At 47.7% G+C, this 15,260-nt stretch overlaps 1 pseudogene; it reads left to right on the forward strand.

The window, feature by feature from the left end:
• The first annotated feature begins 3,644 nt into the window (after nucleotides 1–3,644).
• Nucleotides 3,645–4,161, forward strand: LOC132343587 (small ribosomal subunit protein eS17-like; annotated as a pseudogene).
• Nucleotides 4,162–15,260: the final 11,099 nt, after the last annotated feature.

Consider the following 15,260-nt stretch of genomic DNA (forward strand, 5'->3'; position numbering starts at 1 on the left):
CAGTCCATGGGAGTCACAAAGAGTCAGACATGAATAAATCAACTGAGCATTCTGCTGGGATTAAAAATAAGTTTATGAAATAAACGTAAGGCGTTAAGCACTGTTTTCTCACCACCGTCTCCATCATTTCTCAGCTAATATTCCATTCCTCCTGAAAATGTCATGGGCAATTGTTTTGTTACCAACACAATCTATTTTCCATCTCCTCCAGCTGCTTAGAGCTCCTGAGAGAAAAATGGCACAGGAAGAGTTTGTTTTGTTTTTTCACTTCTGTGTTTGTTGTTTTTAAAAATGAGGCCATTTCAAGCAGTGGTGACGGGGGAGTTTGTTTCTTTGCTTGGGGGTGATTTATTTATCGGTTACTCTTTTGCCCTTCCTTTCAGCTCCCCTGTGACACACGTGTTGCCTGTATGAACAGCCCTCTGCAGCAGGGGTCCCCAACCTCCGCCATCTAATGCCTGATGATCTGAGGTGCAGCTGATGCAATAATAATAGAAATAAAGTGCATAATACATGCAATGTGCTTGGGTCATCCCCAAGCCATCGCACCCCCTCCCCCGTCCGTGGCAAAATTGTCTTCCACAAAACCAGTCCCTGGTGCCAGAGCCATTGGAGGCTGCTTCTCTGCAGTATCTCAGATCTCCTGATAGATGCACTTCAGTGAGCAGCTCTGCCAATAGCAAAAGCAAATGGGGGGCTAAGTTTAGGATCCAGTCTGCACACAGAACCACACTGGCCTTCAGTTTATCTTCCTCCGTCTTCATCGCTTTGCCTCGCCCAGCTTTGTCAATGATTCCTGAATGTTCTGAGTCCTCCAAAATAATTTGATCATTGGTGTGGGCTGCGCCTGAGGTCTGAGCAGTGCCTGGTGGTCTATGACTCGGTGCAGCGATGCTCCAGTGCCCATGTTCTGCTCAGGGTCCACCCACAGGGTCTGGTGAATCCCACTCGGCTTTGGTCCCCACCTCTTCAAGCCTTCAGTCGGTTTGAACATCCACTTGGAGTCACTCAAGATGCCCAGTCTCCTTGCACAGGGCCCCCTTAAAAACCCCAATTCTGCACCTTCTCCTCATTTCCTTATTTCTGAAATTCTGAACCTTCTCCACATTTCCTTATTTCTGAAATAATGATGGGCTCCCCTGAGACTGAAAGGAGGGGAGAATGTGACACCCACACACCTCTCAGAGGTGTTCATAACCCATACACAAGCTTCTCCCTCTACTCCAGGCCACTTCTGGCCTCATATGGGCTAATGGAAACACCAGCAGCCGCAGGTGGCCCTAGAATATCGAGAACCAGCCGGGGTGCCGGAGTGTAGGGCACTCCCTGCCAACAGGTCGGGTCACAGCCCACTTCCCCTCTCATTGGCCACGACTGCAAAACAGCTGTTCCCTCCAACTGCAGAGACAGGCAAAAACATGCCCCTCGATGCCCTCATACCCTGCTGTGCCCTCTGGCTCGTTCTCAGGCTGACCAGTGCAGGACGACTGGTGGCAAGGGGCTGCGGCAGCCTTTCCAGCTCAAGGGCACAATGAAAGGAGCTGCTACACGTTTTTTAAATGTATACAGTTGACCTTTGAACACTGCCAAACTTAGAGGTGCCGACCCCCCATGCTGTCAAAACTCTGCATGCAAATTCTAGAAGGCCCTGGTATCCACAGCGCAGCACCCACAGACTCTACCAACACCAGACCACATGGTATTGTGGTGTTTACTACTGAAAAAATCCACCTAGCAGTTGACTCACACCCTTGAAGTTGAGGGCCAACGGCAATCATGACCACTCCATTTCCCAGTCCCCAGTTTCTTCCTCTGCAAAATAAAATAAGTGAATTAGAATAAATGATATTTAATATCATTTCCAACACCACCCACATGGACCTTTTTGTGAGTGAAGATGCTGTGTGTGGTCACAGGACCCGTTTCTGGAAACTTCTGGACAACGTGCAAACCAAGTCAACTTAGCTTACGCGTTGCCCTCAAGCTCTCTGTCGTAATAAGTAAACAATCTCTATTATTAGGGGGCTTTTTCTACATATCTCTAATGCTAAGTTAACAAACGTTCATAATTTCCAACTTGAAGCACGACAAAATCTTGACATGGTCAGGGGGAAAATACATTCAGTTTAGTTTTGTTAGACTTGAATATGGTCTTTGGAAGATCAGTTCTGTCTTCTCTATACTATCAGGATGTTTTATTTTAAGGATTCTGGAAAACAGCTAGTTACCACAAATAAGTTAACCTGTACTTCTATCAGTGATGCAATTAGAACATTTTGGCATTCTGGAATTAGGTCTTTAAGACTACTTTTTGATAATAAGCTTTTCCCTATCAAATGTCAAGAATTATTAAACATTCACAGGAAACTCATTTTGATCCTTTGCCATAAACTGGTAAATTTTGATAAGTCTAATAAGCTTCAAATCTGAAATACTAAAATATGACCTATCTTTTACAAATGTGAACAAAGTACTAAAAATAGCAGTGGGAACCTGCCCAAAGTTGCAAAGGGTCTGAAGACTCTCACTGGACAGGCCCCTTATAAAAAAAGCTCTAGGGTCTTCCCTGGTGGTCCAGTGGGTAAGACTCTGTGCTTCCAAAGCAGGAAGTTTGGGTTTTGATTCCTGACTGGGGAACTAAGATCTCACATGCTTCATGAGAAAAAAATTAAATTAAAAAAAGAAAAACTCTGCAGAAAGGCTTTGATTCTGTCCTGTTATATGTGTATTGATTGAAGACTGAGCCATACAACCCCCTCACTGACAGTCTTATAACTGACCAGATCTACAATGCCATCAATCGGACTTGGTTTTCACATAATTATGATCCCACAGGCGCCATGCTTTTGCATCCCTGTATCTAGAGAATCCCTTGGACAGCAAGGAGATCAAACCAGTCAATGCTAAAGACAACCAACCCTGCATATTCACTGAAAGGACTGTTGCTGAGGCACTTGGGCCATCTGATGCAAAGAGCCGACTCCTTGGAAAAGACCCTGATGCTGGGAAAGACTGAGGGCAGGAGGAGAAGAGGGCAGAAGAGGATGAGATGGTTAGATAGCTTCACTGGCTCAATGGACATGAATTTGAGCAAACTCCAGGAGATAGTGAAGGACAGGGAAGCCTGGGTGCTAAGAGTCGGATGCGACTTGGCAGCAGCAGGTTAGCTGGCAGGGAGGGTGGACATACTGTCCCTAATCTGTGGACAAGGGGCTCCTGTCAGTGGAGGGAAGGCTGAGACGAGGCTGTAGCCGTGTGCCGTCAGCAGACGACAGATGCTGGAGGCCCTGCCCAGTACCGTGACCCGGGCAGAGCCCCGATGCCTCCACGCCAGAGAGGCTGCCGCCCATCTCCTCCAGGGCTGTGGGGACAGAGGGACCATCCTCCCAAGGCCAACGCGAACCCTGTGCTCAAACTCGCGGGAGAGCCACAGCGCTTCCCAGTTGAGAATTTTGTGAATTGTGTTTTTTTTTAAGTAGGAAGAGAGGGTAACAATAAACTGCTACCCTTGGAAGCTGTCGAGTTCTTCCCCGAGTTGATTGATTCAGAAAATGTGTACTGAGCGCCTCCTATCTTCTAAGCCGACTGTGGAGCTGCAGAGATGAAGAAGCCTTGCCCCTGCCCTGAAGTTGCTCGCTGTCTCTTGGGAGGGTGGCTGTGGGAACAGACGATGACTGCTGACTCCGAGATGTGTGACGGCAGGGATGCAGGGGCACCTACAGGGGAGAATGGCCGCCTTGCTCTTGTACCAGGGACCCACCTACGTGGGCTGCGTTCCCACAGCACCGTGACGAAGTCGGCCCGGGTTATCACTGAGGAGAACTGCACGTGCCTGCGCGACGACTTCCACACCAACGAGCGCGTGTGCAAGGAGATCACCATTACTTCCGTCAAGAAGCTCTGCTGCAAAAGCGTGGGCTACAGCCACCTCTGATGACGCAGGTCCAGAGAGCCCAGTGAGAGGGGTCTCCATCGAGCTGCAGGAGGGGCGGGACAGAGGAGAGATGATTACACCTGAGGCCCCAGCCCGGGATCAGGAAATCACTGATGTAGGTCCTGACACTAACGTTGAAGCCCTTGGACTTGGGCAGTCTGTCCAACCTGCAGGTCACTCGGCCTACAGGTGGGATGAATCTCAAAACACCACATGGAGCCGCTTGAGTTTTTCTGCTGTGCTGTAATGGCACCCCGCTCCAGTACTCTTGCCTGGAAAATACCATGGATGGAGGAGCCTGGTGGGCGGTAGTCCATGGGGTCACGAACAGTCTGATACGACTGAGCGGCTTCACTTTCACTTTTCACTTTCCTGCATTGGAGAAGGCAATGGCAACCCACTCCAGTGTTCTTGCCTGGAGAATCCCAGGGACGGGGGAGCCTGGTGGGCTGCCGTCTATGGGGTCGCAGAGAGTCGGACATGACTGAAGAGACTTAGCAGCAGCAGCAGGTGACTCAGTGGTAAAGAATCTGCCTGCCAATGCAGGAGATCTGAGTTTGATCCCTGGGTCAGGAAGATCCCCTGAAGGAGGGAATGGCAACCCACTCCAGTATTCTTGCCTGGAGAATCTCATGGACAGGGGAGCCTGGCGGGCACAGTCCACACAATCGAAAAGAGTGGGACACGACTGAGCAACTAGACAACAGTGATGCGTACGGGACCCACCGAGATCAGCGGACTTGCTGGCGGCCACACGGCTGGAGGTCTGGTTTCCTAACAGAGCCCCAAGTCCGTGCTTCTGACCACACAGGTGTTGTCACGCGTTATGCTGGGAGGGCAAGGAGAAGGCACAGGAAAAGAAGCGCCCTGATAACTCAACCTGGGAATCCCACAGTGGGGAGTCAACTGGGAAGGCGGATGGGTTGTGCTCAGATGGAGCCCAGTGAGCTTCGCATTCTAAGCAATTGGCATATTTTAGGAGCAGTCTCGAAAAAGAGCAGGACCCTGTGGTCCTTACCCCCTCAACGTCCTTTGCCTCTCTTTTGTCTATGGAAAGCTTTAGTCGAAGAATAAGCTTAATCAGAGAAATGAGAAATGCAGGAACAAAGGAAAACAGTCAAAGGAGACCAAATAATAATAATGTAGTCATTAAGCATAAACAAGGACATTTAGCTCCTTCTCAAGGGCTATAGATAATAGTCAGAGCCATATCCTATGAGCTGTCATATAGATACTAAAACATCAAATGGAGACATTAACTACACGATGACCAGACTGTATGCGTGACATGAGCTGCTACAATTCTGAGAACGGGCCTCAGAGAATGGAACAAACGAACCATGGAACTGAAGATTAACTGAACGTAAAACAACCAAGATGACTCTGGGCAGACCACTGACGACCGGCAGAGATGACTGTGCTGTTTCTGCATGTACCCCCCACTCTGTGTATAAACGTTCTTGCCCCAGTGGTGGCCAGTGTGGGGGAGTCGGCCCTTGGACAGATGTCCCCCACCACAGTTGCCGGCATCTGAAATAAAGCCAATTTCCTTTCCACCAGCTTGGTCTGCTTACTGGTTTTTGAGCGGTGAGCAGGCGGACCCCACACCTTTCGATAACAGTTTCATGGACTGCTCCACTAACAGTTTTGACGAAGAAAAATAAGGTCATGTGCCAGCCCGATATGTCTTATCTGCTGAAGCAAGGTAAAACTCTTACCTACATGGTTTTGGGGTTTTTTTTTTTTCGCTAAAATAAGGGAGATATATTATCACTGTTGCTATCAAAGTGTCTGTGAATGCAGAAATGTTCATTATTTATACAGCAATGTGAGTGCATCTGGCAATTTACCATACATAGCACCTGCTGAACAAACATTCCTCTCCCCCAAAGAGCTGAGGGAAGTACAATATAGGACAAAACAATGCAGGAAAAATACAATCTTAGCCAAGTAGAAGGGAGTTTGTGGCTTTTCTGGCCAGAAAGCTTCATGGAGCAGAAATCACTCTCTGTTTAGGTATTCAGTGCTGAGACTCTGTGCACTGTGTTTGTAAAACACAGATTTGCCTGATCAAACCTATCGTTTTTACCTTCTTCAGGAAACCGATGAAACCGCATTTCAGAACCAGCTCTTTGGAAATGAGAGTTGAGGAAAAGCCAGTGGTTTAGGAAATGGATCTGAGAAGTGGACATAAAAGACAAAAGCGGATTTAAAATTAACACAGAGGGGTCATGATTTAGAAAGGATTTGCTTAACAGCTTAGAGAAGGGCTGTGTGTCGTATAGAAACGTGTTCCTGGGTTGATCAAAGCAAGATCAGCTGACCTTCTGCAAGTGACTCACCTTTCCCAGTGGCCACTGATTTCGGGCCCATGGTCTGCCCAAGCAAGTCATAAATGTGGGTAGTGGGTCACAGCGGGAAGTGGGCTGGGATGTGGCTTGAAGGACAGAGGTCATCACCATTTGAGACAAGTAATTAAAAGTAGCTATCATGATGATGGTGATAATCAAACTAGCCATTACTGAGGAGTTATTTTTAAACTGGTAGCACTGAAGTTGAGTAACGCATATTATATAAATGGTGTGGATGCATGCTTAAAATACCCATTGGTCAAATAATATTGTTTATAATATTAATATTAATTTATTATCTAAACTAGGACACTTGTTGATTAAAAAAAAAGGTACTATTAATAATCACCCCAATACATTATGGGCAAACCATGACTGTTTACAGCAAATCTGGACCTATGGTCACCACAGCCATTTGTGAGCCATGTACAAAATGAAGAAATGACCAGGTTACCAAGAAAAAAATCTGTGAAACCTGAACCTTCTTTATTCATCTTCAGCCTTCAGGGAAGTCATTTACCCTCCAGAAAGTATGATGAATACAAGACTGCACTCCACAGAGCCTCCTGGATGGGAGCCAGAATTAGGTTTCAAACAAGTTCTTACAGAGCATTTGTCCTTATTGCCCACTGCATTTCTTAACCAGTTTCACTGACTTCAAAGAAGCTTTGAAGAAAAAAGAAGAACCTTTGAGATGTGTGTGAAAACCACAACAGAAAGGGCATATTTGGCAGCATTTCTGGCTCATCGCTTAGGAAAATACTACCCGGTGAATGAGAGTCAGCGTTTATCCATTCAGCAACTCTCACCACTCTTCAACAGAAGAAGTTAAACTACAGGCCAGCGTTCCTCAACCTCGCCAATAGCGAAATTGGAGCCAGATAGTCCTTTGTTGGAGGGAGGCTGACCTGTGCATTATAGCGTTTAACAGCTTCCTTGACCTCTACTCACTAGTTGCCAATAGCACCTTCCTCTGAGTTTTAATGATCCAAAATGTCTCCAGCCATTGCTAAGTGTTCCCTGGGGATGAAAGGGCCCACAATTGAGAACCACTGGTGCAGACCACGACCTCTCTGTGCCATTTTATTTGCTACTAACTTGGCCCATGCTCTAAAGGTGTACAAATCCTCAATCTTTCAGCAGGAAGAGATCTCAAAGGAAATGACTCCTCTCTTCCACATGTTTATTAAAGCCCCTGTAACATTCCCACCATTGGAAGGACTGAGGCTGAAGCTGAAGCACCAATACTTTGGCCACCTGATGCGAAGAGCCTGATGCTGGGAAAGACTTGGGGCAGGAGGAGAAGGCAACAGAGGATGAGATGGTAGGCTGGCATCATGAACTCAACAAACATGAGTTTGAGCAAACTCCGGGAGATGGTAGAGGACGGGGAAGCCTGGCATGCTGCAGTCCATGGAGTTGCAAAGAGTCGGACACGACTGAGCAGCTGAACAACAACAACAACATCCCCGGCGGGTGATCATCCGGATTTCACTTCTCTTCAGACACCAGGAGCTCACTTCCTCTCGACACAGTCTCTTTAATGGTTGGCACTTTGAATATGAGGACGTCTTTAATGCTGAGCACAAATAAGCTTCCATCCTAACTTCACCCAAGGGGCACTGAGGAAAGTATCTCCTCCTCTGCTACTACTCTGCCCTTATGCACAGAGCCTCCTTTCTTCCCAGAGAAGCTCCCTTGTTTCCTTCCACAACACCTGTCTTAATCCACCAGCGTGTCTCTCCACCTCAAGACTTTCCCAATAATCAAAATGATTATGGTGATGATGATGACAATGAGGAAGACGGTGATGGTGTTAACCATCATTTATAGAGTTCCTTCCATGTGCTCGGAGAAGGTGATGGCACCCCACTCCAGTACTCTTGCCTGGAAAATCCCATGGATGGAGGAGCCTGGTAGGCTGCAGTCCATGGGGTCGAGAAGAGTCGGACACAACTGAGCGACTTCCCTTTCACTTTTCACTTTCATCTTTATCCATTACAATGCCATCCAATGTACCAAACACAGTAACTGTTGTTCTTCAGTCACTAAGTTGTGTCCAACTCTTTGCGACCCCATGGACTGCAGCACACCAGGGTCCTCTGAACTCCATGATCTTCTGCAGTTTGCTCAAATTCATCTCCGTTGAGTTGGTGATACTCTCTAACCGTCTCATCCTCTGTCACCCCCTTCTCCTCCTGCCCTCAATCTTTCCCAGCATCAGGGTCTTTTCCAATGAGTCGGTTCTTCACATCAGGTGGCCAAAGGATTGGAGCTTCAGCTTCAGCAACAGTCCGTCCAGTGAATATTCAGGGTCGGCTTCCTTTACGATCTACTGGTTTGACCTCCTTGCCATCCAAAGGGCAAACACAGTAACCTCCCCCAAAAGAAACTGGCGGGTCGATCTGAACTACGATTTCCACCTTGTCTCGCCCTAGCTCGTGAGCCTAACCCGGCTCTCTGCAGCACCGCTGTCCCCCAGGCTTCAGGAGCACGTCCGGAGCCATCTGAGCCCATGGACTTCTCCACTTTACCGCCCGTGAGCATCCGATGCCATCTCCCGTCTCGTCACATCCCACCACATGACACGTGAACCGCAACCACGCACCCTAATGCTTATTTCCCTGGAATTCCTCCCACCGCCTCCACCCCCACTCAAATATTGCTCTTCCTTCACAGCCAGGTAAAGTCCTCCTGGATCTACTTCAGCAAATCGAATACATCCTGAGGAGCTCTCTGTGCCGAGCACGGATGCAGAACTCAGCCAGCCTCTCAGAGAACTTGTGACAGAGACGACCTCTAGTCGCCGACAAGACTCCTCAGCCTTCCCTCCTCTCGCTTCCAGCTGCTCAAGACGGCTCTGGCAGGTTAGGAATCTTACCCCGCCTCACCCAGGAAAGAGAGTTCTCCCTTTGCCACATTGCATTCGGCAGCTTCATGAAGCAGAATTAAGGGAATGGAGAAAGAAAAGGGAAACCACACAGACAGAGAGGGAGAGAGAAGATAAAATAAAAGGTGCACATTTGTGTTAGGAAAGTCGGGCTGTTTTGTTTGCAAATTTTTAGAGCAGGCACTGTCCTGGGGGCACTTAGGGAAGAAAGGAGAGGAAGAATGTCGTGGTAGATTGCAATTTAGATAGTCTTCCATGTTCCTCCTGAGACACAAGAAACATTTTAAATTACTTTTAGTTACTAGATCATGTTTATTTGACTGCAAGGGCATAACAACCCTGGATTATGCTGTGCTCAGTTTACATTTCAGTGCTATCTGTAATCTAACTTGGACCTTGGGACGCAAAAGGGAGAGCCGTTCATAATCATTCTGGAATAGCAGACAGAAGTCAGGACTGTGTTGGACAAATCAGGACGTCCAGTCGCCCTACCTACACTCATTACAAAATGTGGCAAGTGGAGGGGTGTCATGAGCCAGGACGACTTTGGGGCCCAAAGGATAAGCATCTTACCCAGCGAGTGGCAAGAGAGGAGAAAATATCTGGAGAAGAAGGTCTTTCCAACTCCAAGGGCCTACTGTGAGCTTTCTCTCTTCTGAATTAAACACTCTGTATCATCTAAATTACACCCTTTCTCCTGTTAATGGCTAATTTTTGCCAGTAATCAGAAAACTGTTTAAAAAAATGTAAAACGTCAGTCTTTAGCATCACCAAAAGGAGGAAAGAAAAGAGCATCATTTTCCTACACATCAAAAATTCTGGGCAGTAGGTGAAGTGCAGAAAAAAGGAGTGCAGTAAATACAAGTTGTCTGAGCAGCCTTCCTCCCCCAGACTAGGGGTGTCCACTCGTTTTCCAGTTGTTTCATAATGGCCTCTGAGCACATGCTCAGTGGTGGGCCCGAGTCTGCTGTCCATGCTTTCAGGCCAGCAGGCATACGTGTCCACTTTTGATTAATAGAGATAAGAGTGAACTCGAGTCTCATTTACCAGGCTTCCCCAACACCCCCAAACATCGCTTAAGAGTCCAATATATCCATACACCTCCACTGCCAAGTGGAGGAAAACCCTATCTGTCTTCAGCTCTGGAAAGAACAAGGCTCACGGCGCTCACCACCCCTTTCCTCCCTCCACCCCTAATCTACTCTGAGGGTGTGCTAGATGGCTTGAGGACAGCATTTCAAAGGCCATTCTGTGACCGGTGGGCAGGATCCGAGAGAAAACAGACCATCCTTCTTATTCAGTTAAATTCAGTGTGATGTGATGGAAAACCCAGGACCCAGGCAACCCACACCGCACACTGCCTTAGCAGCTTGCCTAGGGCGCCAGCAACTTTCTGGCACTGGTTGGGGCGGGGGGCGTAGACTGATGCAAAATCACCTCTTTGGCTCTCCAGACGGCAGATGGGGTGATGATGGTTGGGAAAGACCAGTGAAATGTGCCGGGGTAGGTGCCTGGACTCAGACAGGAATGCCACAGGCAGGAGAGGGAATCTCTGGCCACTCACAGTGGGTCTTTTGATTTGAATGTCAAGCGAACACCAACTTTTCACGGACAAGTCCGAGAATATTCTCTTCCCTGCCTAACCCAAGGTGGCACCTTCACTGACTGGTCAACTCCATTATAAATTATTCTTCAGCTGCCGAATTTCATGACGTATTACTAAAGACAACTTTCTAGGTTACAGGGAGTCTTCCCGGTAGCTGGTATTTATTCATCCATTTATGCGTGTATTTAATGTAATTAACTCAAGCATTATATTAAAGGAAGGAAGGAGGCAAGGGAAGAAGGAGGGAGAGAACACAGGAGGAAGGGAAGGAGGAAGGAAAAACCTTTCCTTACAACCAACTCAGGCTGGAAACAGAATCGTCAACAACTCCTTGGCTTCTAACGAATGAAAGACACTTAGATAAACCTCTGGGCAAGTCATACCATCTCCACCTTCTGTCCACGTAACTCCTTGAGAAGCAAGGGACTCCAACCAGACGGATCCTGTCTTCCAACATAAATATTAGGAAGGAGTTCTGCTTCTAACCAAACTGAGACACACACATTAATAACAAGCACCTTCCAACTTCTTCCAACTTTTGCCTTCATTTCATGGAGACTATAAATGTCACCTCAACTTCAGGCTTGATTCAAGGCATATTCGAACTAGGAACACTCTGTCATATGTATCTGGAACATTTTTATCTTGTTTTGTGATAAGACACTAAGCAATTAAGCCAAAGGGTACAGGGAGGAAAGCTCAGTGAGGTTCTCAGAATTTACAGAATAATCTGTCCTTTTATTTGGCGGCTGATAAATATTTTATTGTTGTTCGGAGGACATGTAAGTGGAAACACCGATTTCCTTTCTGCGACTCTCCTGGAGCTGGTCATTACTTCTTCATGAGCAGAAACAAGAATTCCCTTTTAGCTGCTCACCTGTGAACGGAAAGCCCACTTACCTATGTAGCCAGCACGCTTGTAAAAGCCTGGTAAGAGATCATCTCATGTCAGCTTTAGACATATTCAAAGAAATAAATGTTAGACCTTGGGTGGCCTTTGCTAAGAAGCCATTTGTTCCCATGCTGAAGTTTTAAGCAATGTGCAGTCCCTCGAGGTTTCATAATTTAGTAATCAGTTCATGGGGGAGATGTCCAAGTTAATTTTCTAAGGCACTTATAATTACTGAAATGCCTTCTTTCCAATAATACTTGGGGAAAAAAACGTGTTCTACCAAGATTCATCTCCTTGAAAACTGGAGCTGAAAACAAGCTTTCTTTTTTAAGATTTCATTATGTTTGTGAAAATCCCCTCAAAATATATTATACATTTGCCTGCTTTCTTAAACAGAAGGCGATGTGTCTACTGTCCTTGGTGATTTGAAAGGCTGGCATCACCAATTCCAGATGGCACTGGGGGAAAGGCCACAACCTGGAGAAGCGAGAGAGTCATCACATTCAGTCCTTGAACCTTCATGTGAGAATCAGCCAGACCACTTTCTAGATTTGTCATACTTCTCATCAAGTTTACAACGTCTCCAGTCCTTGAACCTTCATGTGAGAATCAGCCAGACCACTTTCTGGATTTGTCATACTTCCTCATCAAGTTTACAACGTCTCTGGAGAGGAAGACGTTGAGCCTGAATCCCAAATACTCTATCGCCCACCTGCCCACTGCCACACAAGCTCACAAGGGCCACACAAAGCAAAACCACTCTGTATATTATAATCAGCAGAGGAGCCAACTCAAGCCCCAGAGGGGCCAGGGAGGTAATAAGAGAAGGACATAAAATGCACAGGCTTCCCTGGTGGCTCAGCAGTAGAGAATCTGCCTCTAGTGCAGGAGATACGGGTTCCATCCCTGGATTGAGAAGACCCCTTGGAGAAGGAAGTGGCAACAGGGAAACCCCATGGATGGAGGAGCCTGGCAGGCTATAGGCCATGGGATCATAAAAGTGTCGGATGCAGCTCAGCAGCTGAACAACAACAACATTGGCTATGTATCAGAACCCAGTAGCAGACTGGGAGACCCGAGAGGGCATGCTGTGTTCAATTCCAGATAATTGGACCAGGCAAGTCTGCAAGCCCCTTTGCTGCCAGCTTCCCTGACTTTGCAAGAGCAACTGGAGCTCTAGGTGGTCATGTGACCTATCCCCGCTATTCACACACTGTGCAGAATATACACAAAGATTATCTCAGGTCAAACCATCTGAGAGGCCTAAGACCATCTTTTGTCAACAGTGAGTAAAAGGTGTTGGACTCAAGCTCTAATGTGGCTACTACTTAATTTTTATAAGTCAAGTTGATGACCTAACTTAACCTATGTGCAAGTCACTAAAATCTCACTTTGTGCCTCTGGACAAGGACCTATATCAGAAGTCAATCGATCCAGATCCATCCTGTTGATTTTCTCTCCTAAAGTCTCAAGAATGGATCCATTTCTTTCCATCTTGTCTCACCTGCCACCTTGAGAGCTGCCTGCACCGACTCCCCACTCCTCCTGGCCCCTTTCACTCTATGATGCACAGACCAGGTCCTGTCCAGACCAGGTCACCACCTCACCCTCCTGGGACACTCCCCTCCTTTGAAACCCTGCAGTGGCTTCCCAGGATGTCTGGAATAAAATTCAAATTCCTGAAGGTGGCCTACATAGCCACAACCTCTGTCCAAACTCACCTTGTACCGCTGTCTCCTCGCTTTACTCCACCTTCCCCAGCTGGATTCACCGAGACTCACATATGCAAGCTCTTTCCTGCCTCAAGTTCTATTTTCTGTCCTGGTTCTTTGCCCAGCTGTCACTGTCTCTCTTTCAGGTCTCAACCTAAGTATCAACTCCTCAGAGAAAACATCCTTGATCACTGAAGTGTCTCAAGAAAGGGTTTGTTCAAGTCCTAACCCAGATACTCATGGATGTGGAAATTTGGCCTTTGCAGATATAATCAAGATAAGATGAGGTCGTGCTGGGTCAGAGTTAGTCACTCAGTTGTGTCTGACTCTTTGCAAACCCGTGGACTGTAGCCCACCAGGCTCCTCTGTCCATGGGGTTCTCCAGGCAAGAATACTGGAGCCTTTCCCTTCTCCAGGGGATCTTCCCGATCCAGGGATCGAACCCTGGTCTCCTGCATTGCAGGAGGATTCTTTGCCATCTGAGCCACCAGGGTGGCCCTCGTGCTTTATTAGGGTGGTTGCTAAATCGAATGCTGAGAGTCCTTATAAAAAAAGAGAGATCTGACAGCGCAGAGGGAAGACTACCACGTGAAGGCAGAGGTGGAGGGGAACTACGGGCCAAGGCCTGCCTTCGAGGCAGCCGCGCCGGGAGCCAGGAGAGCGCGTGGGAGGCCCCGCTCTCAGCCCTCAGAGGGAGCACGGCCCTGTGACACCTTGACCTTAGGCCTCTAGCTTCCAGAACCGTGAGCCAACAGACCAAGCTTGTGGTAGTTTATTACCGAAGCCCTCGGGGACTGATACATTCCCCAATGTAGAGTAGGTTCCTTCTGCGACTGCTTCTTTCCCACGCCAGGAGTGTGAGGTCCTTTCACAGCTCAGTTATTCCTCAGTGTGTTTGCCTGTGTCTTTCTAAACCCTAAGAGGCCTGCGGTTGGAAACCAGGTCCGTTTTGCTCCCCTGTTACACCTGGAGGGCAGCTGTCTTATAGAAGATGCTCTGTAAAGGCTCTGTGATTTTTTTTTTAGCAGAAAATATTTTTAAATAACTTTTTATTTCATTATTTAGTTACTTCTGGCTGGGCTGGGTCTTCGTTGCCGCGCAGGCTTGCTCTGGGTGCTGTGAGCAGGGGCCGCTCTTCTCTGCAGTGTTTGGGTTTCTCAAGGCCGTGGCTTCTCTTGTTTCCGGAGAATCAGCAGGATCTAAGCGCACGGACTTCAGCAGTTGCAGCACTAGGGCTCAGGAGTTGTGGCACAGCGCTTAGTCACTCTGCGGCATGTGAGGGGTCCCAGACCAGGGATTGAGCCCCCCGTGTCCTCTGCACTGGCAAGCAGATTCTTACCCACTGCAGCACCAGGGAAGCCCCAGGGCTCTCTGACTTTACCCATGGATGTTTATCCTCTTTTGGGCTCTTACTGTTTTGGGTGGTTTGTCCTCGAATTGAATAGCCTCAGATTCTTGGTCTGATATCTACTAGTTCTGTCCTCCCAGAAGCTTGGAATTATAGTGCTGGAAAGAATCTTAGAAATCACCCAGCTCCCCACCCCCACCGGCCTCCAAGGATTTTTTAGGTGCGAAAACTGGGCCTCCTGCACGTGCGGCCAGCTGTCACTCCTCACAGTGGCCAGTAATTCCTGCTCCTGAGCAGCTGCCCTGGACTGGCTCCGACCTCCTTGCCTGAGGGTCTGAAGGTGGCCCTCCTTCACCTGCAGAATCTAGTCACTGCTCGGTGGCAGCTTTGTTTAATTAGAATAATGGAAGTTTAAGCCTGGAATCATTCTCCTTGGACATCATTTGAGCAAAGACATGTGACATGCCCTCATTCAATTGAATATGTCTCATTTATATATGGGCTTTCCTGGTGGCTCAGTAAGTAAA

Source organism: Bos taurus, chromosome 23 (assembly GCF_002263795.3).
Source record: "Bos taurus isolate L1 Dominette 01449 registration number 42190680 breed Hereford chromosome 23, ARS-UCD2.0, whole genome shotgun sequence".
Taxonomy (NCBI): Eukaryota; Metazoa; Chordata; class Mammalia; order Artiodactyla; family Bovidae; genus Bos; species Bos taurus.